Raw genomic sequence first — 25,984 nt, forward strand, 5'->3', positions numbered from 1 at the left:
TAAATATCTGAAGTTAAAATTTCTTTGCAGAATTCCATAGCTTTCCATTGCAACTCATTATCAAAAACAAAAAAAAAAAAACTGTCTCACATCCAGAGGTAGAGGAAGCTCCAACACCCATGTCACCAAGGCCCCCTATCCCCTCCGTGTCATTAGGCCATGCACGGTGTTGGCCTCCCTACAAGGCTGGCTGTCTCCTGATCCTAAGTGAGCACAAGATGGCTCCCAGCAGAAAATAAGGGTCATTCCTGCTCTTCAATCTGCCTGGGACCGTGTTAGTCCCATGCTTGCTTCCAAGTGGCCAGCAAGAGCCTCTAGGTATTTTTGCTCTGCTTGACTTGGACTCATTAGGAAACATCCTTGAATCTAAGGATGGGGCAGATTCCTCTGATTATGTGGAATGAATTCCTGAAGGAAATCAGGCTCTGTTAGAAATGAGGACGGGTGTAATGGATGGTTGATGGGCAGCTGTGGTCCCTACCAGATGTAAAGTGTTGTAACACAAGTTTGTAGTACCAAAGGCTTGGGAAGTCAAACTAAGTCACATTAAGTGGTGATAGAGGTTGAAGGATAAAGCTGTAAAAATTATCATTAAAGGCACACTAATAATTATGTAAGATAAAATCCTAAGAACATCCAGGGGAGGTATGATGCGTTACTTGGAGGAAACATAAACAAACAAACAAAAATGGACTTGGATAAACCAGTTATAAGGGCGCTAGCCCTCATATGCCAGTTCTACTCAAATTATCCAGGAAAGTGTTCTGGTTCCCAGTTACAGCTGTCTGATTTATAGCTAAGAATTTTAAATGTATCCTAGTCTTAAATTTTCTGCTGATTAGACTAGGTTGAAATTGATACTGTTAGTTCTACTCTCCATGAGTATTACGTGACCTAACAAACCCAGTAAAAGTATGAAAGTCAGTACAGAGATGATGAATAAATGAGCCCGACCTAATTTGATTCAATTACAACTATATTAATAATTAGTGTAAACATTTCATAACCTGCATTGATTTTTTTTCTGCTTCTTAAGGTGTTTGTCATCCCTAGGAAAACCATGATTTAAACTGTAGGTGTTTGAATTGCTTAGGAAAATTATGATTAACATTAAATTATTTAAAGGAATTCAATCAACTAAATATGATATTGGTTACAAATGTTTAGGGAACACAAAACTGTCAGCTTTATAAACGAATCAAAGATAAAGTAAAAATGAGTATTTTTAATTTAAATTTCCAAATTACTAGGTTTATGAGTAAAATGGGAACATTTGTAATCTGAGTTGAGGGGATTTAAGGAAAAAATTGTATTTATAATTTTAAGAAAAATTAAGCATAGTGCTTATACAGATGATTTTCCGCCTACAAAGTTCCCCTTCAAAGGCTACACAGGACGAGCTTTGGTGTGCTATGAGCAAGGATGTGACTGGGGAAGGCAAAAGCTGTGTGCCCACACAAGCCGGTACATATAATAGCATCTGTGCAACTTAGGACTACGGAGGTATCACCTGAAGTGATGAGGATTCTGGCTATGACTCTCTGGTGGTGTAAACTATGGAAATCAAAGGACAGGATAAAGCCCCTGAGTAAGACAAATATCCAAAAAGAATTACTTCCTCCCACTTTATTCTGTATGTGGTGATAAGGTCAAAAGGAAGGAATTGGGAGGTGGCTAAAGAATATTCTGCAAAAACGGAGCTTCTAAAATCTTTCCTGTCTTCTTTTTCTCAGCTTTGCACCAGGGTTGTGCTTGAGTTCTCAGTGTTCAGATATAATGTGTGATTGAGAAATGAATCAAGTGTCTGTGAGTCATCTGACCTTTCCTTTCGCTAAATGGAACCTGAACCGTTAAGGGCTCCTAGTCTGATGGATGAGCCCAGGAGGCGACAACAGCAGTCCTGATACCAGTTCTTGCTGGCCTGACTCTTTACTATCAGCATCTATGTTCATAGCAGGTTATGGGTTTTTCTCGTGGCATTTAAAACTTACTGACAGCACAGGTCACTCCCGGGTGCAGGTCTTGAGTGCGTTCCCTGCCTGGCTCCGGGCTCCGCGCCACGACCTGGTTAGTGTTGGCCTCCCTCTTCCCCGGCGCTGCACCCACAGGCTGAGAAACCCTTCAATACTCCTAGACCAAAGGCTGGATGGGAACCAAGATGGTGGAGTAGAAGGACGTGCTCTCACTCCTTCTTGCGAGAGCACCAGAATCACAACTAGCTGCTGGACAATCAACGACAGGAAGACACTGGACCTCACCAAAAAAGATACTCCACATCCAAGGACAAGGGAGAAACCAAAATGAGACGGTAGGAGGGGCGCAATCACAGTAAAATCAAATCCCATAACTGCTGGGTGGGTGACTAACAGACTGGAGAACACTGATACCACAGAAATCCACCCACCGGAGTAAAGGTCCTGAGCCCCACGTCAGGCTTCCCAACCTGGGGCTCTGGCAATGGGAGGAGGAATTCCTAGAGAATCAGACTTTGAGGGCTAGCTGGGAATTGACTGCAGGACTCTGATAGGACTGGGGGAAACAGAGACTCCACTCTTGGAGGGCACACACAAAGTAGTGTGTGCATCGGGACCCAGGGGAAGGAGCAGTGACCCCAGGGGAGACTGAACCAGACCTCCCTGCTAGTGTTGGAGGGTCTCCTGCAGAGATGGGGGTGGCTGGGGCTCACTGTGGGGACAAGGACACTGGCAGCAGAAGTTCGGGGAAGTACTCCTTGGCCTGAGCCCTCCCACAGTATGCCATTAGCCACAACAAAGAGCCCAGGTAGGCTCCAGTGTTGGGTTGCCTCAGGCCAAACAAGCAACAGGGAGGGTACCCAGCCCTACCCAGCAGCAGTCAAACGGATTAAAGTTTTACTGAGCTCTGCCCACCAGAGCAACAGTCAGCTCTACCCACCACCAGTCCCTCCCATCAGGAAACTTGCACAAGCCTCTTAGATAGACTCATCCACCAGAGGGCAGACAGCAGAAGCAAGAAGAACTACAATCCTGCAGACTGTGGAACAAAAACCACATTCACAGAAAGACAGACAAGATGAAAAGGCAGAGGGCTATCTACCAGATGAAGGAACAAGATAAAACCCCAGAAAAACAACTAAATGAAGTGGAGATAGGCAACCTTCCAGAAAAAGAATTCAGAATAATGGTAGTGAAGATGGTCCAGGACCTCGGAAAAAGAATGGAGGCAAAGATCGAGAAGATGCAAGAAATGTTTAACAAAGACTTAAAAGAATTAAAGAACAAAAAAACAGAGAGGAACAATACAATAACTGAAATGAAAAGTACATTAGAAGGAATCAATAGCAGAATAACTGAGGCAGAAGAACGGATAAATGACCTGGAAGACAGAATGGTGGAATTCACTGCTGTGGAACAGAATTAAGAAAAAAGAATGAAGACAGCCTAAGAGACCTCTGGGACAACAGTAAATGCAACAACATTCACATTATAGCGGTTCCAGAAGGAGAAGAGAGAGAGAAAGGACCAGAGAAAATATTTGAAGAGATTATAATCAAAAACTTCCCTAACATGGGAAAGGAGATAGCCACACAAGTCCAGGAAGCGCAGAGAGTCCCATACAGGATAAACCCAAGGAGAAACACGTTGAGACACATAGTAATCAAACTGGCAAAAATTAAAGACAAAGAAAAATTATTGAAAGCAGCAAGGGAAAAACGACAAATAACATACAAGGGAACTCCCATAAGGCTAACAGCTGATTTCTCAGCAGAAACTCTACAAGCCAGAAGGGAGTGGCATGATATACTTAAGGTGATGAAAGGGAAGAACCTACAACCAAGATTACTCTACCCAGCAAGGATCTCATTCAGATTCGATGGAGAAATCAAAAGCTTTGCAGACAAGCAAAAGCTAAGAGAATTCATCACCATAAAAGCAGCTCTACAACAAATGCTAAAGGAACTTCTCTAAGTGGGAAACACAAGAGAAGAAAAGGACCTACAAAAACAAACCCAAAACAATTAAGAAAATGGTAATAGGAACATACATATCGATAATTACCTTCAACGTGAATGGATTAAATGCTCCAACCAAAAGACACAGGCTTGCTGAATGGATACTAAAACAAGACCCATATATATGCTGTCTACAAGACACCCACTTCAGACCTAGGGACACATACAGACTGAAAGTGAGGGGATGGAAAAAGATATTCCATGCAAATGGAAACCAAAAGAAAGCTGGAGTAGCAATACTCCTATCAGATAAAATAGACTTTAAAATAAAGAATGTTACAAGAGACAAAGAAGGACACTACATAATGATCAAGGGCTCAATCCAAGAAGAAGATATAACAATTATAAATATATATGCACCCAGCATAGGAGCACCTCAATACATAAGGCAACTGCTAACAGCTATAAAACAGGAAATTGACAGTAACACAATAATAGTGGGGGACTTTAACATCTCACTTACACCAATGGACAGATCATCTAAAATAAATATAAATAAGGAAACAGAAGCTTTAAATAAGACAATAAACCAGATAGATTTAATTGATATTTATAGGACATTCCATCCAAAAACAGCAGAGTACACTTTCTTCTCAAGTGTGCACGGAACATTCTCCAGGATAGATCACATCTTCGGTCACAAATAAAGGCTCAGTAAATTTAAGAAAACTGAAATCATATCAAGCATCTTTTCTAACCACAACACTATTAGATTAGAAATCAATTACAGGGGAAAAACGTAAAAAACACAAACACATGGAGGCTAAATAATACGTTACTAAATAACCAAGAGATCACTGAAGAAATCAAACAGGAAATCAAAAACTACCTAGAGACAAATGACAATGAAAACATGACGCTCCAAAACCTATGGGATGCAGCAAAAGCAGTTCTAAGAGGGAAGTTTATAGCTATACAAGGCTACCTCAAGAAACAAGAAAAATCTCAAATAAAAAATCTAACGTTACACCTAATGGAAATAGAGAAAGAAGAACAAACAAAACCAAAAGTTAGCAGAGGAAAGAAATCATAAAGATCAGAGCAGAAATAAATGAAATAGAAACAAAGAAAACAATAGCAAAAATCAATAAAACTAAAAGCTGGTTCTCTGAGAAGATAAACGAAATTGATAAACCACTAGCCAGACTCATCAAGAAAAAGAGGGGGACTTCCGTGGTGGCGCAGTGGTTGGGAGTCCGCCTGCCAATGCAGGGGACACGGGTTTGTGCCCTGGTCCAGGAAGATCCCACATGCCACAGAGCAGCTGGGCCCATGAGCCATGGCCGCTAAGCCTGCACATCTGGAGCCTGTGCTCCACAACGGGACAGGCCACAACAGTGAGAGGCCCGCGTACCGCAAAAAAAAAAAGAAAAAAAAGAAAATTACAGACCAATATCACTGATGAATATAGATGCAAAAATCCTCAACAAATACTAGCAAACAGAATCCAACAACACATTAAAAGGACGGTACACCACGATCAAGTGTGATTTATCCCAGGGATGCAAGGATTCTTCAATATACACAAATCAATCAATGTGATACACCATCTTAACAAATTGTAAAATAAAACCCATATGATCATCTCAATTGATGCAGAAAAAGCTTTTGACAAAATTCAACACCCATTTATGATAAAAACTCTCCAGAAAGTGGGGAAAGAGGGAAACTACCTCAACATAATAAAGGTCATATATGATAAACCCACAGCAAACATCATTCGCAATGGCGAAAAACTGAAAGCATTTCCTCTAAGATCAAGAACAAGACAAGGACGTCCACTCTCACCACTATTATTCAACATAGGTTTGGAAGTCCTAGCCACAGCAATCAGAGAAGAAGAAGAAATAAAAGGAATACAAATTGGAAAAGAAGAAGTAAAACTGTCACTGTTTGCAGATGACATGACACTATACATAGAAAACCCTAAAGATGCCACCAGAAAACTACTAGAGCTAATTAATGAATCTGGTAAAGTAGCAGGACACAAAATTAATGCACAGAAATCTCTTGCATTCCTATACACTAATGATGAAAAATCTGAAAGAGAAATTAAGGAAACACTCTCATTTACCACTGCAACAAAAAGAATAAAATACCTAGGAATAAACCTACCTAAGGAGACAAAAGACCTGTATGCAGAAAAGTATAGGACACTGATGAAAGAAATTAAAGATGATACCAACAGATGGAGAGATATACCATGTTCTTGGATTGGAAGAATCAATATTGTGAAAATGACTATACTACCCTAAGCAATCTACAGAGTCAATGCAATCCCTGTCAAATTACCAATGGTATTTTTTACAGAACTAGAACAAAAAATCTTAAGATTTGTATGGTGACACAAAAGACCCCAAATAGCCAAAGCAGTCTTGAGGGAGAAAAACGGAGCTGGAGGAATCAAGCTCCCTGACTTCAGACTATACTACAAAGCTACGGTAATCAAGACAATATGGTACTGGCACAGAAACATAGATCAATGGAACAAGATAGAAAGCCCAGAGACAAACCCACACACCTATGGTCAACTAATCTATGACAAAGAAGGCAAGAATATACAATGGAGAAAAGACAGCCTCTTCAATAAGTGGTGCTGGGAAAACTGAACAGCTACATGTAAAAGAATGAAATTAGAACAGTCCCTAACACCATATACAAAAATAATCTCAAAATGGATTAGTGGCCTAAATGTAAGACCAGACACTATAAAACTCTTAGAGGAAAACATAGGAAGAACACTCTTTGACATAAATCACAGCAAGATCTTTTTTGATCCACTTCCTAGAGTAATGGAAATAAAGACAAAAATAAACAAATGGGACCTAATGAAACTTCAAAGCTTTTGCACAGCAAAGGATACCATAAACAAGACAAAAAGACAACCCTCAGAATGGGAGAAAATATTTGCAAACGAATCAATGGACAAAGGATTAATCTCCAAAATATATAAACAGCTCATGCAGCTCAATATTAAAAAAACAACCCAATCCAAAAGTGGGCAGAAGACCTAAATAGACATTTCTCCAAAGAAGACATACATATGCCCAAGAAGCACATGAAAAGCTGCTCAACATCACTAATTATTAGAGAAATGCAAATCAAAACTACAATGAGGTATCACCTCACACCAGTGAGAATGGGCATCATCAGAAAATCTACAAACAACAAAGGCTGGAGAGGGTGTGGAGGAAAGGGAACTCTCTTGCACTGTTGGTGGGAATGTAAATTGATACAGCCACTCTGGAGAAGAGTATGGAGCTTCCTTAACAAACTAAAAATAGAATTACCATATGACCCAGAAATCCCACTAGTGGACATATAACCTGAGAAAACCATAATTCAAAAAGACACATGCACCCCAGTGTTCATTGCAGCACTATTTACAGTAGCCAGGTCATGGAAGCAACCTAAATGCCCATCAACAGGTGAATGGATAAAGAAGATGTTGTACATATATACAATGGAATATTACTCAGCCATAAAAAGGAACGATATTGGGTCATTTGTTGAGACGTGGATGGATCTAGAGACTGTCATACAGAGTGAAGTAAGCCAGAAAGAGAAAAACAAATATCATATAGTAATGCATATATGTGGAACCTAGAAAAATGGTGCAGATGTACCGGTTTGCAGGGCAGAAATTGAGACACAGATGTAGAGAACAAACGTATGGATACCAAGGGGGAAAAGCCGCGGTGGGGTGGCGGTGGTGGTGGTGTGATGAATTGGGCGATTGGGATTGACATGTATACACTGATGTGTATAAAATTGATGACTAATAAGAATCTGCTGTATAAAAAAATAAAATTAAATTAAAAAAATCAATCAATAAATAAAACTTAATGACAGCAGAAGCTTTTAGTAGAGAGATTATCTAGAATCCCACAAGTCTATCAAATACCTTCTTTCTAAGGGAAGGCTGGATGGCAAATACAGTGGTGATGTGATGGACAGACATTTGAAGGTTCTGCTCTACTAAAGGATGATCCTCTTAGCAATCATATGAACTTAGAATGGACCAAAGGCCTTGAAGTAGTACTTAAATTGGTTCTATTACAGAAATTAAGAAGGCTTTATACTGGCCCCACCTCCTTTGAATTTTATCAAGATCCTTCCTCATTTGCTGTAGGTATGGATCATACTGCTAACCAGACCAACATAGGTTGTCTAAGCTTTCATGAAAACAGTGGGCTTTTTTGCTGTAGCAACACCCTAGAATTAATTCCTTCCTCTTCCCCAAGCCTTACCAACCATTTTTTTTTTTAATGAAAGAAAAGAAATTATCCACTGGAAAGCCGAAACTCAGAAAGATTCCATGAGAGTCACTTTGGTAGTTGCATAAATGTGCCAGTGGAAAGAATTAGGATGCTGAAAGCAAGTGAAAGAATTTGGAGGAGTGGACTAGTTAAAACAATGCTTCTTGAACTTGAATGTGCATACACATCATCTGAGAAATTCTCTTAAAATGCAAATACTGGGAATCTGCATTTTTAACAGGCTCCCAGGTGGTGCTTATATACAGTGTCCAAAGGATGTGGTGAGTTAGAACTTGGCTGAGGTCAAAAAAGACATGAGTAGATATTACCTGGTGAATAGGTAGGTCAATGTAGCAGAGGACCCAGGTACTGACCTCACATGGGCAAATGACAGCTGGTTCAGGACATGGAATCCCCAAGGAGTGGGTGGGTGTGGGCTAGACCTGACACTGAGAATCACTGTTGGACTATAGGCCAGAGGAGAAAAAGATCAATTTGGTTAATACACCTCATTTTACATTCAACTATGGGAATGGGGTAGGAGCACAGTGGTATCCTCTACAAGTCTAACTTTGCTTATGTAGTTTCTAAAGCCCTTCTCCAAATTTAGAAATTAAAGACTAGTCATTTGTGAGTCATTCCTGATAAAGGCAGAGAATATTTCTTGATCTATTATCTATCCTTCTGCCTTTGTATCCATCCATCCATCTGTCCATCCATCATCTACCAGCAATTTTGCAAATGGCTACTTTCTTTGGTTAGAATGCTCTTTCCTTCACTTTTTTTTAAATTCTTTAAAAAGTTTTATTTTATATTGACTATAGTTGATTTACAATGTTGCATTAGTTTCAAGTGCACAGCAAAGTGATTCAGTTATACATGTACTTGTATCTATTCTTTTTCAAATTCTTTTCCCATTTAGGTTATTACAGATTAGTGAGCAAAGTTCCCTTTGCTATACAGTAGGTCCTTGTTGTCTATCTATTTTAAATATAGTAGTGTGTATTTTAATCTCAAGCTCCCAACTTATCCTTTACTTTTTTTTTTTTTTTTTTTTTTTTTTTGCGGTACGCGGGCCTCTCACTGTTGTGGCCTCTCCCGTTGCGGAGCACAGGCTCCGGACGCACAGGCTCAGCAGCCATAGCTCACGGGACCAGTCGTTCCACGGCATGTGGGATCTTCCTGGACCGGGGCACGAACCCGTGTCCCCTGCATCGGCAGGCGGACTCTCAACCACTGCGCCACCAGGGAAACCCATATCCTTTACTTTTTAAATGGCATTTAGTTCTCAGTCTAAATGGCACATTCCCTAATAGGGTTTTTCTCTTCTCCTCTCTTTAGGTTTCCCTGTTGTTGTTTCTCATAATATCTCCTTAGTCTCCTTCTCAGTTTTTTGTTCCTTTCTGAGTTCCATATTATTTAATCGATAAATATTTATTCTCTCCTGCTATATGACAAGACTGTCTTTAGTGCAGTTAATGGATATTAATATCCATTAATATATAGCAGCAAACCAAACAGAGAAAGAAGTTTGTTTTCAATTCTAATAACTTGTAGTAACCTTTTCTCCGTAGGTTTAATTAAATTCTGCAATCATTTTTCGATTGCTTAAATTGTTTACGTATTGAGATAATAAACTCTGTGGGAGTAAAACCTACAAATGTCTTATTCACCCATATATCTACTGTATATGTTGAATAATTTGATGATAAAAGTAGAATAATATTGATCAATGGAGCTAAAATTTTTCCATGGAAGACAGATACTCACACAAAGAAAAATTAGGAAGAATAAGGTCTTTCTTTAGTAAGAGATTTGTGATGTGATAGAAACAGGATTTCTTATTTTCAAGGTTAATAGATGGTTAGTGAAAACGATATTTCAGCAGAGTGAAAAACAGGAGAATATAGCAGGTGAAGAGGAAGAAAAAAACCCAGTGCTCTAGACAGAGAGAAGTCCTAGGGGGAAGAGAGAGTGCAGTGTGTTTGTGGTTCTGAAACACAATCAGTATGGCTGGTGCATTGAGTGCAAGGAAGGGAAAGACAGGTAAGCCCAGAAGACAGAGAGAAGCTAAGGCATAAAAGCTATGAACAGAATCCAAACCTGGTACATCATATTGAGAAATTCTGATTTTATCCTAAGGTCAGTGGAGAGCAACTGAGGACTTCTAAATGGGGGACTATAAGTTCAGACACATATTTTAAAAGATCTCTGGATATACTGAATAATGGATTGTACAGAAGCCCAAGTGTAGACAAAATTAAAGGCTATTGCAACAAATCCAGGCCAAATCTACTAAAAACTTATTAGAACTAATGAGTTCAGCAAGGTTAGAGGATATAAGATCATTATACAAAAATTAAGTGTATTTCTATGCCTTGGAATGGGCAATTCAAAATGAAATTAAGAAAACAATGCCATTAACAGCAGCAGCAAAAAAATACTTAGGAGTAAGTTTAAAAAAGTGTAAACTATCCTAAAAACTATAAAATACTGCTGAAAGAAATTCAAAAAGGCCTAAATAAATGGAAAAACCTCACATATTTACAGATGGGGAGACTTAGTATAATTAAGATGGCAGAGCCTCTCAAATTAATTCACAGGTTCAATACAGTCCTTATTAAAATCTGACCTAGTTTCTTTGCATAAATTGAAGCTGATACTAAAATTCATACAGAAATTCAAGGGACACAGAATAGTCAAAACAACCTTCATTTTTAAAGAACAGATTTGGAGAACTCACATTTTCTGATTTCAAAACCTAATACCCTACAGTAATCAAGACAGTGTGGAACTAGCATAAGGATGGACATGTAAATTAATAGAATAGTATGGAAAGCCCCAAAATAAACCATTACATTTATGATCTATTGATTTTTGACAAGGATGCCAAGACAATTCAATGGGGCCTAAAATAGTCCTTTCAACAAATGGTGCCAAGGCTACTGGATATTCACATGCAGATGAATGAAGCCGGATACCTTCCTAACACCATATACAAAAATTAACTTAAAATAAGAACTAAATGTAAGAGCTAAAACTCTCAGAAGGAAACATAGGTTTAAATCTTTTTAACCTTGGATTAGCTGTAGTTTCTTAATATGGCGACAAAAACACAAACAACAAAGATAAAGATAGCTAAATTGGACTTTATCAAAATGTAAAACTTTTGTGCCACACAGGTCCCCACCAAGGGCCTCCCTGGTGGCACAGTGGTTAAGAATCTTCCTGCCAATGCAGGGGACAGGGGTTCGAGCCCTGGTCCGGGAAGATCCCACATGCCACGGAGTAACTAAGCCCGTGCGCCACAACTCCTGAACCTGCGCTCTAAAGCCCGCAAGCCACAACTACTGAGCCCACGTGCCACAACTACTGAAGCCCGCGCACCTAGAGCCTGTGTTCCGCAACAAGAGAAGCCACTGCAATGAGAAACCCACGCACCTCAATGAAGAGTAGACCCCACTCGCCGCAACTAGAGAAAGCTCGCAAACAGCAACAAAGACCCAACACAGCCAAAAATACATAAATAAAATAAATTTATTTAAAAATAAAAGACCCCACCAAGAAAATGAAAAGACAGTCAACAGAATGAAAGTATTGCAAATCATATATCTGATAAGTGACATATCTAGGAAACTGATAAATAAATAATATAAAGACAAAAACCCTATTAAAAATGGGAAAGGGTCTTGTCATTAGACATTTCTCCAAAGAAGATACACAATTAGCCAACAAGCACGTGAAAAGATGCTCAATGTCATTATCCACCAAGAAAATGCAAATCAAAATCATGAGATACCAGTTTATATCCACAAGGATAGATATAGTCAAAAAGACCTGCAATCATAACTGTTGGTGAGTATACAGGGAAATTGGAACCGTTATACACTGCTGGTACAAATGTAATATTGTGCAGCCATTACAGAGAACATTTCCTCAAAAGTTTAAGCAAAGAGTTGCCGTGTGACATACCAATTCAACGTCTAGGTATGCATTCAAGAGAAATGAAAAGATATGTCTACATAACAAGTTAAATGTGAATATTCATAGCAACATTATTCATAATAGCCCCCAAGTGGAACTAACCCATATTTCCAGCAATTTATGGATGGGTAAATAAAATGTGCCATATCTATATAATGAAAAATTATTCAGCATTAAAAAAAAAAGAGTATTGTAGTAGTATTGGTGCTACAAGATATGTGATCCCTGAAAACATCATGCAAAGTGAAAGTAATTAATCACAAAAGACCACATATCATATGATTCCATTTACATGAAATGTCTAGAATAGGCAAATCTATGGAAATAGAAAGTAGATTAGGGGTTGCCTGGGGCTGAGTGTATTAGGAGGAAATGGGGAGTGACTGCTCACCAAACACAGGGTTTCTTTTGGGAATGAAGAAAATGTTCTAAAATTGATTGTGGTGATAGTAGCACAGCCCTGTGAATATATTAAAAAATCATTGAATTGTACACTTTAAATGAATGATGAGTATTGTATGTTAATTATATCTCAAAAAAGCTGTTACATTAAAAAAAGAAAAACTAGACAAAAGCTGCTACTAGCCTGGTCTAACATATTAATGGCAATGAGAATAAATTCAGGGCATGTTTAGGAAACAGGATAAACCATACTTAGAGAAGAGGGAGAAGATAGTGCATTAGGCCAGATATTCCAAGAGCAGTAGCAAGCATGGGAGTGAATCTGAAAGAATTTTATTAGAGGAAGTACCTATGAAAGAGAAGATAGGGATGGAGCTGGATAAGGTTGGGAGAGCCAGCAGATCTTGATGCAATCTGACCGCAAGGGAAGGAGAGAGAAAGTTAGGTGGAGGTGTCTTAGATTACCCAATAGTCTAGCAACGTTTCTGAAAAGTTGTTGGGGAGTACTCAAGCTAAAGGTGGCCATCTGAAGAGTCTCTCATCTCCAGGAATGTTCTACCATGGCACCCCTGACGCACACCATCACTGGCTCTTGGGAATCATGGGCTCAGTACAAACGTGGGGATGGATTTCGAAGTGCATCACCTGTAGCCCTGTAACATCACCTGTAGTTGGTGTTCTGTGAGTGCATTTTCATGGTTGCCATGGAAGGCAACAAGGATGACCCCCCAGTTTTTCTCACTTGAGCATCTGAGACATTTATTAGAATAGGGAATAGCTGGGGAGGAGCTGGTTCAGCTCCTGGGGAGATACTTGGGGACCAGAGGAGTTCAGGCTTGTATATGGCCAAGGCACATTCAAGTAGACAAGTTGGAACTATGAACACAGAAGTTACAAATATGGATCTAGGACATCAGTGGTAAACAAATAAGCAATGTGGGTTGGAGATAAAGATTTGGACAAAATGATTAGACAGGTGATAATTGTAGGTGATGTGAGTACCATGACATAGAAAAGTGCAAGACCTGGGTAATGGAGGGATTCCTGGGGAAGGTGATTTCTGAGCTTGAAGGATGTGAAGTAGTTAGTTCGGCCCAAAGTGTTCAAGACGCGAGGAGCATCCTGCATAAAAGTGTGCAGGCAGCAAGCGCACTGTGCTTTCAAGGCTCTATAAGTAATTCCTTTTCGTGGAGATGCATACGGAAAAGTAGACAGAAGTAACAGTAGAGAAGTCAGTGGTGCCAGGCCACCAAAGGTTTCTTGCATCTCACTAGAATTTGGATTTTCAAAGATTTCAGGTATAAGGGTGACAAAGAATATATATATTTAGAAGATTACACTGGCATTGGTGTTGACCTAGGAATAGTGTGTATTTAAGGAAGCTAAAGAGGCCCAGGGTTGCCCAAAATTATGATTAAAAAAAAAAAAGCCACTGTAAACCTAGATTTTTTTAGGGAGATTTCTAATTATAAAATTACAAGTCATTCTAATTAAAATCACAAATTCATGCATTTTGTGGGGGTCAATTTTCTATGCTTTTTCCAGTATGTCTTCTGGTAGGATACAACCCACACCTGCCACCCTGCAGGCTCTGGAACCACAGTTCCAAGCATCACTATTGCTTTTATGTGAACGAGGTGCAGTGTTACCTCTACGCTGCCTCCCTCCCCTCATCCTACTGCCCAGAAATCTACACGTTCCCTGCCTCCCTATCGTGGATCACTTCCCTGCAGAAATATTTGTCTATTTCTGAATTTTCACTCCCTATTTCTCTTGCTGCATGGTCTGTTGCTCATGGCCTCAAGCTGCTTCTAACCTCCCCTCCATGCTCACTCTCTCCGAGACTTCTGAATGTTTACCTACCATCTCTGCTGCTTCTAGGCCTTCCACTGTTTCAGTCTCTCTCTCTCACTTCTCCCATCCTGTGTTTGCCTTTCTTTTTTTCCCTTCCTCTTCTCAGTCTCCCAAGTGTCTGAGTTTTCATGCCGACCACCTTGTGATGGCCAGTGGCAATGGTTCTGAACCTTCCATAATTTCTAGCTGGTAAACGACTCACTCATGGTGTATAATGGGGTCATCTTTATGTTTTTAGCAACCATCTTTGTTTTGCAAGAAATAGAGCATGGCGATTAAGAGTACACTCTCTGCAGTCTTGAATTCAGCTCCTGTATCTACCACTTTCTAATTCTTAACTTGTACATGCTTTTATTGAAATCTTCACAGTCTCAATTCTCCCCACTTGCAAAAATGGGGATGTTAATAATAATGACCTCATAGAGTCAGGGTGAGAACCAAGGAAATGAATCCTTCCCTTTCCTATTGTTTATTTTTTAGATTTAGAACCATCCCAGCAGTTTCAAGGCACTAGGTAACTGTTTAGGATAAATATGATTTCCCTGCTTAGGCATTTTTTTTTGTTCTTTATCAGAAGGATATTGATGGGATTAATTTTAACTTACATAATATCTGGATTTATTTAATAGCAAGCTGTGATATAATAGGTTTCCATGTAAAACCGGAAGTAGAATCCATAGTTCCTGAATTGTAGCCATAGATACCAGTTGATTGGGACAAAGAAATTGATATAAAAGAAATAGATGGGGAGTCAAGAAGCAGAGTTCTTGCCTTACAGCTACCGTTGTGTAGCTGCCGACCTCGGTCAGGTTCATCTTAACCTGTCTGGGTCTAGGTGGAGATTGGACCAAATCTATGATTTTATTCAGGGATATCCATATGCCAGGACTTTGGGGTGCTGTGACTATCAGAGTTTAAATAAATCCACAGTATTAATAGGGGCACACTTTCTGGAGCACATTTTTACTCAAAGATTTTGGGAAAGACACATTACCTGAGTAATGATAGTAAGATAAATATATTATCAGATTTAAAAACGAAATGTGTAACTTGAAAGAAATCTGGAACTAATGCCTCAGCTCCTTTGGATATGCTGGAATACATGTCAGACTTTTAGATATATTTTGATGGAGGAAATTTGAGAAGTCTCAAAACTCTAGGGCTAAAATTCATTGATTTTACAATGCCTGTTTTTATTACTATCTGTCTTTGTACATCCTCAGTAATGTCTTTCATTTATCATCACTGATTATCAACAACTGAGTGTTATATTAGTTATTATCATTCATAAATTATATCCCTTTAAAATGGGTTAGTGTAAATTATATATCATAGTTTTAAAATAAAATAATCATTTATGATATATTATTTATATGCATTTACATTTTGTATTTTAGGACATTAAACATGTGATACTAAATAGATGTGTTGCATCATTTCTTAAGACCCATTCCTTTTGGATTTTTTCAAATACAGTTAAACAAAATTTACTTATAAAAATAATTATCTTGACTGTACCATTGTACACTTTTAATAATGAGCTAGTATTCATTTTTCATTAATACTTTAGGGAAATACTAGTGGTTTTTTTTTTATAATTGCAGCTTAAATTGTCGAGTTTTGCTTTAAGTTATTGATAAGCCAAGATAGGTGAAAAATTATAATTTTCTTTTTCAAAGAGTATTTGAATGTTTGTAGTCAATTCTCAAGAAAACTCATGCAGGTCCAGTTCTAGACGCTGACCTTATCTTCTGCACTATTTTAATTACTTCTGGGATCAAAAGAAAACTTCCAACAGATTCCCATACAGTGAGTAACATTTTTATGTTATTTGTAAATTGTCATACTAATTGAATCTGTAGGCACATTGATAAGAGATTAAACTTCCACAGTAATGTTCACCCTGTAAATTTGCTTTCTTTTCAAGTAGAAAATATCAGGATAATGATGCTAGCATCATTAAAAGATCATAAACAACTATGCAAAAAGTTGTATAGATAACATTCTTTTGTTTTCAAAGAGATTAGTCTTATAGCCTGACTTAATTGTTTTATAAAATATATACCAGCATAGGGGCTTCCCTGGTGGCGCAGTGGTTGGGAGTCCGCCTGCCGATGCAAGGGGACACGGGTTCGTGCCCCGGTCCGGGGAGATCCCACATTCCGCGGAGCGGCTGGGCCCGTGAGCCATGGCCGCTGAGCCTGCGCTTCCGGAGCCTGTGCTCCGCAACGGGAGAGGCCACAACAGTGAGAGGCTCGTGTACCGAAAAAAAAATTATATATATATATATATATATATATACGCACATACCAGCATAGAGAGAACAAAAATTTAAGTCCTTTCCCAAGGGCCATTTATATTAACAGTCACTGTTAATTTGGGAAAGATTATTTTCCTACCACAAAACTTACTTGACAAAATTTGTTAAACAATCACACAATTTTGAAACAGTCATTTTCCTCAAATATTATACTATTATTTTTTACTCTCTCTGAAGACGCCACATGATGCTTGGGTCTTCATATGCAAAGTACAATTTGGGGTAATTTTGGACATTTCAGTTCTACAAAAATGTCTTCTGAAGTATATAGATTATTGCTACAAAATTTTGAATATATCTTTGTTTTATAAGTTGCTACCTACCAGAATATAATATTTACCCCTTAAGAGGTGAAGATGAAATGAGAAAATACATTGGTAATAAAAGAATTTGTAACCCACCGAGTAAGCATATAGTTATCTTTGCCTTGACTCCGCCCTAGGTCTATGTGTGCCTCTGGACATGCAGACATAAACTTCAAGTTCTTAAAAGTATTTCCTGTGAGGTACACCAATGTTATTTTCATAAAATGTATCCTTAATTGCTAAAGAAATAGTAAATAAATATATATCACAAAGGACTTTCATGTATATAGTGCCTTCCTTTTCTGGTTAATAATTACATGCTTTAGAATGAGGATAGCACTTTTTTTTTACCCACCATTAAATTTTTCTACATGACCTAGACCATTGAAAATTGGTTTCTCAGTGCCAATATTTAAATGATTTGCCTATTTGTCTGATAAATATACCAGAGCATTTTTAGGGTGAACACACTGGTTTTGTGAATATGCTTATTCTTTTATATCTCCAACTAGGAGATATAAAATTGTGGTTTTTGATTGTTAAAAATACCAGAAAGTTGATTTCCTAGACAGGAATCCATGGGACTATATGCATGTGTGTCAAGCTGTTAATACTTATGATAATTACTGATAGGCTCTTGAATCAACTTCCCATCTGAGAAATACTGGAAGGTAAGAAGATTAATTTTTACAAATAAGATAATATGCCGGCAGGCAGAACGTGATTGGAGATAAAGGTCAGTAGCCATCTGTTCCTCAGTCTTATTTAGATGAGCAGAAGGTATGGTATGTCATGCCCAAGCTGTTTTCAAATGCATAATAACAAAAAATATGAAATCACCTGGAAGGTGAATCTTTTGAAATTTCACCTTGAAGCAAATTGCTTCCTAAGATAAACAAAATAATATGCTTAGTTTCTGCTCAGAATTTTTTTACAGAATTTGAAAAGCTACAGATCTCCCTAACATAGATGAATGTACCCTAGACTTTGTCTTGTGAAACAAATTATAGCAAACACAAATATTAGAGAACAGAGGTTTGAACTCTGTACAGTAAATATTATGCAGATTTCTCAATGATTGGCTAGTTTCTCACATAGAAAGTCTGTCCATCTGTTCTTTAAATGGGTTAATAATTTCATTATATTATTATTATTATTGTTTTTACTTGCTCTGGGTATACATGCATCTTTCCAGAATTTTTGTGAGGACTCACGTGGGCAATAATTTTGAACTCTGTTAGCAGAAAAGCAACCTTACTAAGGGTTCTAGGCGGGTGTGGACCCTAAAGCAATAAAACATGTAAACATGACAATTCTTTTTAGCTGCATCAACCCTTTTTGGTATTCCCACAGCTGATCTCAATTTTCTCTTTTTATAACAACTCAGTAAGGGGTTTTACCAGAGCAGACAAGCATGAAATTAATTTTCCATAGAAGTTTTACTGATGCTGGGAAACTCGCTGGTCAGTAATATTGGTATAAGTCCTATGCTGGCTTGGCTGTTCTGTTTTCTTCTTTCTAATTGCAGTGAATTTTATCAACATCAATTCTACAAAGTATTACTATGCAAAACCTTTAAGGGAAGGAACATAGATATTTTTCACATATAATTTCTTAACTCTTAGCTAGATTTATAGTAGCACAGCATTGTGCTTTTTCTTGCTAATAGCAAGATAACTATTAGTCTTGGTACTTGCTGCACATGACTTACAGTACGTTGGAAAGAAGATGCCCCATGCTCCACGGACTAACTAAAGCCCCGAGATGCCGCTTAGCTTCAGCAATGACAAGACTTTCTTTTAGAACTAGCAATGCCTGGATATGTAAACTGTATCTTGGATAATTTCTTTCCCTATGTTGTTAAGCCTAAAACACCTCTGTTGCCTTGGCAAACTAATCGATATCTCTGTTGTAATTGTGGCTTCCGATTCTTTAGGAATTATACCCTACGTATTTTAAGGATATAGATTTTCGATTCACAGGAATAGTCATCCCTAATTTTATGCATATAAATTTTTTGGTTACTACTTCCTCTCAATTCTTAATTGTAAAGCATGACACAATCTGGGGTATTGTATTGAGAGAAGTTTCCTCTCCAGTGTACTGGTCTGGGGAGACACTTCTAGAGGCTGGGCATCCAGGCATCTCTTACACTGCCTTGCTTTTCAGGTGACCTCCCTTACACCACCTCTGCCCAATGCATCACTTTTTTGTCTTGAAAGGCTCAGCTTGGTTCTCCCCGTTACTCTGCAGAATCACCAGGGGTGTGAGTTCCTGCTGAGTTTCTCATTCCTTGCTGACAACATTTAAAGGAAAAAAAAAATCCTCCCTTAGTTTCCAAGTCCAGTGTGTGTTTCGTAAATGGTGTTCTTGTGTAGTTCCTGTGTTGTATGAAGGTTTCACAGATGTAGCAAATCTCCTGTTTGTTCACTCCCCCCGAGAGGTAAATGGGGTATATGGCTTGATTTTTTTGCTGTTGATATAATTTTGGGGAGCTTAGAGACTGGATATGTAAGAAGAGAAAAGTCAACTCCCCAAAAGGATTGTGACAAGTAGAAGGTGAGGGAAGAGGAGAATGCTTCCTAACGTCCAACCTCCCTGCCTGGGAGGTTAGAACAGATTTGTACCTTTTAACAAATATTTATAGAACATGTATTAGATGCAAATACAATGCTCAGATAAAGGGCTGCTAAACAAACAACAGAAGGCTGTGGTCCTCATCCTTGAGGAGCCCATGGACACACTCACCAGATGTGCAGAGGCGTTTAAGCCAAAAGTGGGAGGCAATGTGAAGTTATACTAATAGCAGCCTTTACTGAATGCTAGATGCATTGGCTCACGAAACGCTGACAACCATCCTCCCAGTAAGGTACCTTTATTTTTTGCATTTTGTAAAGACGAAGCTGAAGGTCAGGGAGGTTGAGTGAGTTGCCGAGGCTGTATAGCTCTTAGCAGAAGAGTTGGGATTTGGACCAATGAAAACCTGGCTCAAGCATCAGTGTGCTTGAGTGTTAATGCTGTAACTGCCCCTCCTCCCCACACCATGCAGAATAGCAGCACTTGTGTGTTCTTAAAGAAAAGGAACTGATTAATTCTGACCGAGCTGTAGAGATGGATTCACGGTGGAGTGTGCGGAGATTTGAAGAGTGGATAGAGTTTTCCCACGAAGATGAGAAACACAAAGGTTGGTGCAGATGGTGGTGGTGGTGGTGGTGGTGACCTCTTCCAGGATGAGAAGCCATGGGATGATTTTAAAAAGAATAAGAAGCAAATGAAGTTTGGCTTGTCTATATCACACACTAAGGGCAGGAAGAAGCAGGGGATAAAGTTGGGGAGGGAAATGGGGCTGAGTTCTAAAGGGGCTTGGAAGCACTGTGAGAAGATTTCACTTAATTCCACTGATTTCCACTTAATTTCCAGTGATAAGGGATGAGACGAAAGCCAAACAATGGATGTGAAGTGACCTGGATATTAATCACAGAAGGAAGTTATGAGTCCCTCAGGGCGGGGCACAAAGCAGGGTGGGGATGTGACTGAACCTCAGGACCCAGAATTGCTGGTGGCAACTGGATCCATTTGAGCTTGACCTGTCGGGGAGGGAAGACAGCTGTTGCCAGAGATGCTGCTGAGTCATTAGGACAAGGCGTTGGGCAGGGGGTTGGAGGGGGGCAGTGAGGGGAAATGGGATGGAGGCGGGAGCGGACGGTCCTCTACTTTCTGGCCAGTGTCTCCCGACAGAAAAACAGCAGGACCCTGGGAAATGCTGATAAAGTGTCAGCCCTCACTCCCTACCTGACAGATCAAGCAGGGGAAGGAAGGCCTGAATCTGAGGGGATAAAAGACCCAGATCAGCAAGGTGGGAAGGTATTTCATCACGGTGCAGGATTGCATCACAGTGGACATGCAGTTGGTTACAGCTTGGAATTTAGGTTTAGGAAGAGAGAATAGTGGAGTCACGAGGTCATATGGAATACTGTTGCATTTGGCAGGGCTCCATGAGGATTAGAATGAAATTAGGGTCTGGAAGAATGGATGGCCCACTCTGCTCATGACTGCACTGTGGGGAATGATTTTACAAACAAGACACAAAAGCGAAAAGATGATAACTATAATTGCATTAAAATTGAACAATCCATTTCTCAAAAGACAGGGTAAAAAACCTGCAAATGCAAGTTATAATCTGGGAGAAGATATTTCCAGCACATACAACCAATGAGTCATTGATTTTGAGAATGACATTGCTACAAATCAATAAAAAAAAGAAAAACAACTAAATAGAAAAATGTGCAAAAGGCATGAACTTGCACTTCACAGAAGAGAAAATCTGAATGTTTAATAAACATATAAAAATGCTCAATATCAGTAAACAGGGAAATGCAAATGAAAGCCACTGTGATACAATTCACACTCAGCAGATTGACAAAATTTTGAGTCAGATGAAACCAAGAGCGGTGAGGATACAGAGAAATGGAAACTCGTAATTACTGATTCTAGGAGGATACATGGGCATAACAACTTAGGAAAGGGCTGTGGTAAGATCTTGCACATGCCCGAAAGATATTCCTGTATAAGTGAAACGATATCTGTAAAATAGTGACCATTGTTTGTAACAGTAAAATTAAAAGCAATAAAACAATCCCAAGCTACTTAAAGGCTTATTCTTAGATGAACAAATACATGTGTCATCTGCATGCAGTGCAATTTTATATTGTACAACAGGGAAAATGAGCTGGAATTCACCTGCAAACACGGTTGAATCTTGAAAATATAAAGTTGGATAAATATACTAATCATAGAAGTATGTATACAATACGTTACCACTTACAAAGTCCAAGATACATAAAACATAACGATATGCTGCATATATGTATATGTGTATATATATACATACCTGTATATGTGTACATATACATATATGTGTATATGTATATGTAACTATGACAAAAATTATATCCAAACCCTGTGGGAAGGAACATAGGAAGAACTGCAGAATTTTCTGTTTCTTAAGATGCATGGTGGGAACACAGATGTTTGCTATAAGATTAATCGTACCTTATTCTTTTGTACTGATTACAATACGTCGTAACAAAAGTGAGTTACAAAAATAAAGAAGGATTAAAGCAGGAGTGACAATAGAATCAGTGTCATAGAGGACCAGGAGTGACAGGAAACTTGCTACCTTAGGGTGTTCCATGCTGACACAGAGAGCAGTATTCTAGTCTATAAGAAAACAATATTTTACCCCCACTGAATCATAAACTTCCCAATTAAAATATAGGCTTCTTGAGGAGAGGGACGACACCTTTCATCTTTTTAGGTTCCCATATGATAGCAAAGCGTTGGTGTATGTGAGTGATTTAGAATTATGGTATGCTGAAGAGTTAATTCGACCCTCCTACCTGCCTCCTTTCCCATTTTGTGATGGGGGTGGGGTTTGGGGAATCTCCCTAATGGATAGAAAGAACATAGGAAAATTGAATTGGATCTCTTTGTAGACGGCTAATTTAAATAATTCACTTGGCTTCTTTGGATAACCAGTTTCTCTAATTGCTGAAAGAAGAGTTTGTACCTTCACAAGTTCCCTTCTAGCTTTAAAATTCTAAGGTGCATGATATCACGGTAGAGACAGATCCATCAGCTGCAGACCTTTCCACTTTCCTGCACATAAATAGTTGTTTCTGTACCTGAAATTCCTAGTTACGACTTGTCTTTTATGCATAACTGATGGCAGAGTTTTTATTTTATGTGAAACACCTGATTTCTGTACATCAAAATGATGGGTCTGCCATAACTTCTCAGCTGTCAACCTGAATGTTTTCAGGACTCTGCATGTCATTGAAATGCTTCAACTACCTTGTTGATATTGCACACAGAAAATAGAGAACGTGTGGTCCTTGCTTAAGAGTTTAGGGTGCTAGATTTTGGTTGGCATTTAAGCATTGACTTTTAAACCACATCATCAGTTGGCAAAGTTATTTTTTAAATTCATTTTATTAGAATCTTGCAGAAATAACCTACAAATCCAGTTCATTTTTTGTTTCTGTTTGACGCCAAAAGACAGCATGATCCAACAACTATATTTTTATGTATTCGCATTGATAGTCATTTCTAAATAACACTATCCATAATTTTTACTGTACCTATTTTAGGGATGTGATTTTGACATCTATAATTGTTGCTGTAAGTCATAAGGATAAGCTTCCTCATGCAAAAATCTATTTCTTCTTTCGGCATATTTATTTTCAAAAATATTCAAATTTAATAGTGAAATATATGGTCCTAATGGGACATCAGCAGTATCAGTGTTAGGAAGAGGATCTTCATGCAAAGGAAACCATAAATGAAATTAAAAGACAACCTATGGACTGGAAGAAAATATTCTCAAATGAAGCAACCAACAAGGGATTCATTTCTAAAATATACAAACAGCTCATACAACATAATATCAAAAAAAAAAAACCCAATCAAAAAATGGGCAGAAGACCTAAATAGACATTTCTCCAAAGAAGACATACAGATGGCCAACAGGCACATGAAAAAATGCTCAGCATCACTAATTATTAGAGAAATACAAATCAAAACTACAATGAGGTATTTCACACCAGTCAGAATGGCCATCATCAGAAAGTCTACAAATAACAAATGCTGGAGAAGGTGTGGAGAAAACGGAACCCTCCTACGCTGTTAGTGAGAACGTAAATTGGTGCAGCCACTATGGAGAACAGTATGGAGGTTCCTCAAAAAACTAAAAATAGAGCTACCATATGATCCCGCAATCCCACTCCTGGACATATATCCGGACAATACTATAATTCTAAAGGATACACGCACCCCAATGTTCATAGCAGCACTATTTACAATAGCCAAGACATGGAAACAAGCTAAATGTCCATTGACAGAGGAATGGATAAAGAAGATGTGGTACATATATACAATGGAATATTACTCAGCCGTAAAAAGAAGGAAATAATGCCACTTGCAGCAACATGGATGGACCTAGAGATTATCATACTAAGTAAGTCAGACACAGAAAGACAAATATCATATGATATCACTTATATGTGGAATCTAAAAACGTGATACAAATGAACTTAGTTACAAAACAGAAATAGACTCACAGACATAGAAAGCAAACTTATGGATACCAAAGGGGAAAGCGAGGGGAGGGGGGAAGGGATAAATTAGGAGTTTGGGATTAGCAGATACACACTACTATATATAAAATAGATAAACAACAAAGACTTACTGTGAGCACAGGGGACTCTTTTCTATATTCAGTATCTGATAATAACCTATAATGGAAAGGAATCTGAAAAAGAATAGATATATAAATATATATGTTTGTATATACTTTCTCTACATCTGAAACTAACACAACATTGTAAATTAACTATACTTCAATTTTAAGAAATGGTTAAAAAAAAAGAAGAGGGACGTCATTAGCACAAAATACCATTGAGTTCAAGAGATTGTGTGGCTAGGGTGTTGTTGTCATGGCTCCCATGTGAGGTGTTTAGTCGACCTCTTACGTTCTGGGACCGGCAATCTTCTACTCTTGCCCGTTTCTTCTGTTAAGCTTAGGGGTTCTGTTCTTCATTGTCTTAATTTTAACCTTTACCTTTTATTTAGAAATTAATACAGCTACATTCACCTCTTAGTTTCTGAACATCGAGTCTTTGGGTGTGGTTCTGGAAGATAGGGTCCAGCTTTGAGGATAGAGTCAGTTTCCAGATATGTATCCTCCCATTATCTGTTCTGCTTATGTGATCCCAATATGGTAACTCTTGGTGTAGACATATTTCCTCTTGGTAATACATAATTAGCCCTTCTGTATGAAAACAAATACTTTTGCTTTGTTTTTACCAAGCGTGTGTGTGGAATGGCCTGGCATTATTCTAGACCAGTGTACAACCATGAAAAATGATCAGAAGATTTATATGTGTGAGACTGTATGTTGTTTCAAAAAGCAGTTGTGATTAAGATCTATGAATGTAGTCTTTCATTCAACAAACTTTCAGTCAATATCTACCTTGCATCAGGCAGTATGAACATTTGAAAACTGGGAGTAGGGATACACAGGTTGCCAAAACTATTCTCAGATTAGTCCAGGAGTTGGAAATAACGATGCATTCTTCTCTGAAAGTATTCTCAGCAGTCAGGATTTTTACTCAAAAGTAAGTACATAGAATTGCTTAGGGACAATCACTCTCACAGGACGATTTTCTAAAAGAAAAATATCGAGGAGAAATCAAGTTAACCTAGCAGGACAGATTCTCTAATTGTTTGAACTGGATTCTAGAGGAGGGATCATCTAAGTGGGAGCTGTGAAAAGGGAGCTGTGGTAATATTAGCATGTCAGAAAGGAGAATTCAAAGACCTGGCTTCATGACTGTGAGTCCCTAGAAAGGAGTGAAGAAAGGAACTGCATTTACAGCTAAATGAGGAATTTGCATTTTATTTCTTAAATTTTTTTAAATTGTGGGATTGCTTTAAATCCAGGCATTGGTGGCAAGAATAAGGAGGACGGCTTCTAAGTCATAGTACCTGGGTGCACACCTCAAGTCCATGACCTTAAACAAAGTATGACTGCTTTATGTCTTGGTTTCTTTTTTTTTTTTAACATCTTTATTGGAGTATAATTGCTTTACAATGGTGTGTTAGTTTCTGCTTTACAGTAAAATGAATCAGTTATATATATATACATATGTTCCCATATCTCTTCCCTCTTGCGTCTCCCTCCCTCCCACCCTCCCTATTGCACCCCTCCAGGCGATCACAAAGCAACAAGCTGATCTCCCTGTGCTATGCGGCTGCTTCCCACTAGCTATCTACTTTACGTTTGGTAGTGTATATATGTCCATACCTCTCT

The 25,984-nt window shown here is 38.5% G+C and overlaps 1 long non-coding RNA gene across 1 annotated transcript in view; it reads right to left on the reverse strand.

Moving 5' to 3' along the window:
• LOC141278519 (uncharacterized) overlaps positions 1–24,426 on the reverse strand; it is a 98,161-nt gene extending 73,735 nt beyond the window's left edge. Inside the window, exon 1 of the long non-coding RNA XR_012331279.1 lies at positions 24,362–24,426. This is a non-coding gene — a long non-coding RNA (uncharacterized lncRNA). The remainder of the gene's footprint in view (positions 1–24,361) is intronic.
• Between the last annotated feature and the right edge of the window lie 1,558 nt (positions 24,427–25,984).

The sequence above is a fragment of the Tursiops truncatus genome, chromosome 4 (assembly GCF_011762595.2).
Source record: "Tursiops truncatus isolate mTurTru1 chromosome 4, mTurTru1.mat.Y, whole genome shotgun sequence".
In the NCBI taxonomy this organism is placed as follows: domain Eukaryota; kingdom Metazoa; phylum Chordata; class Mammalia; order Artiodactyla; family Delphinidae; genus Tursiops; species Tursiops truncatus.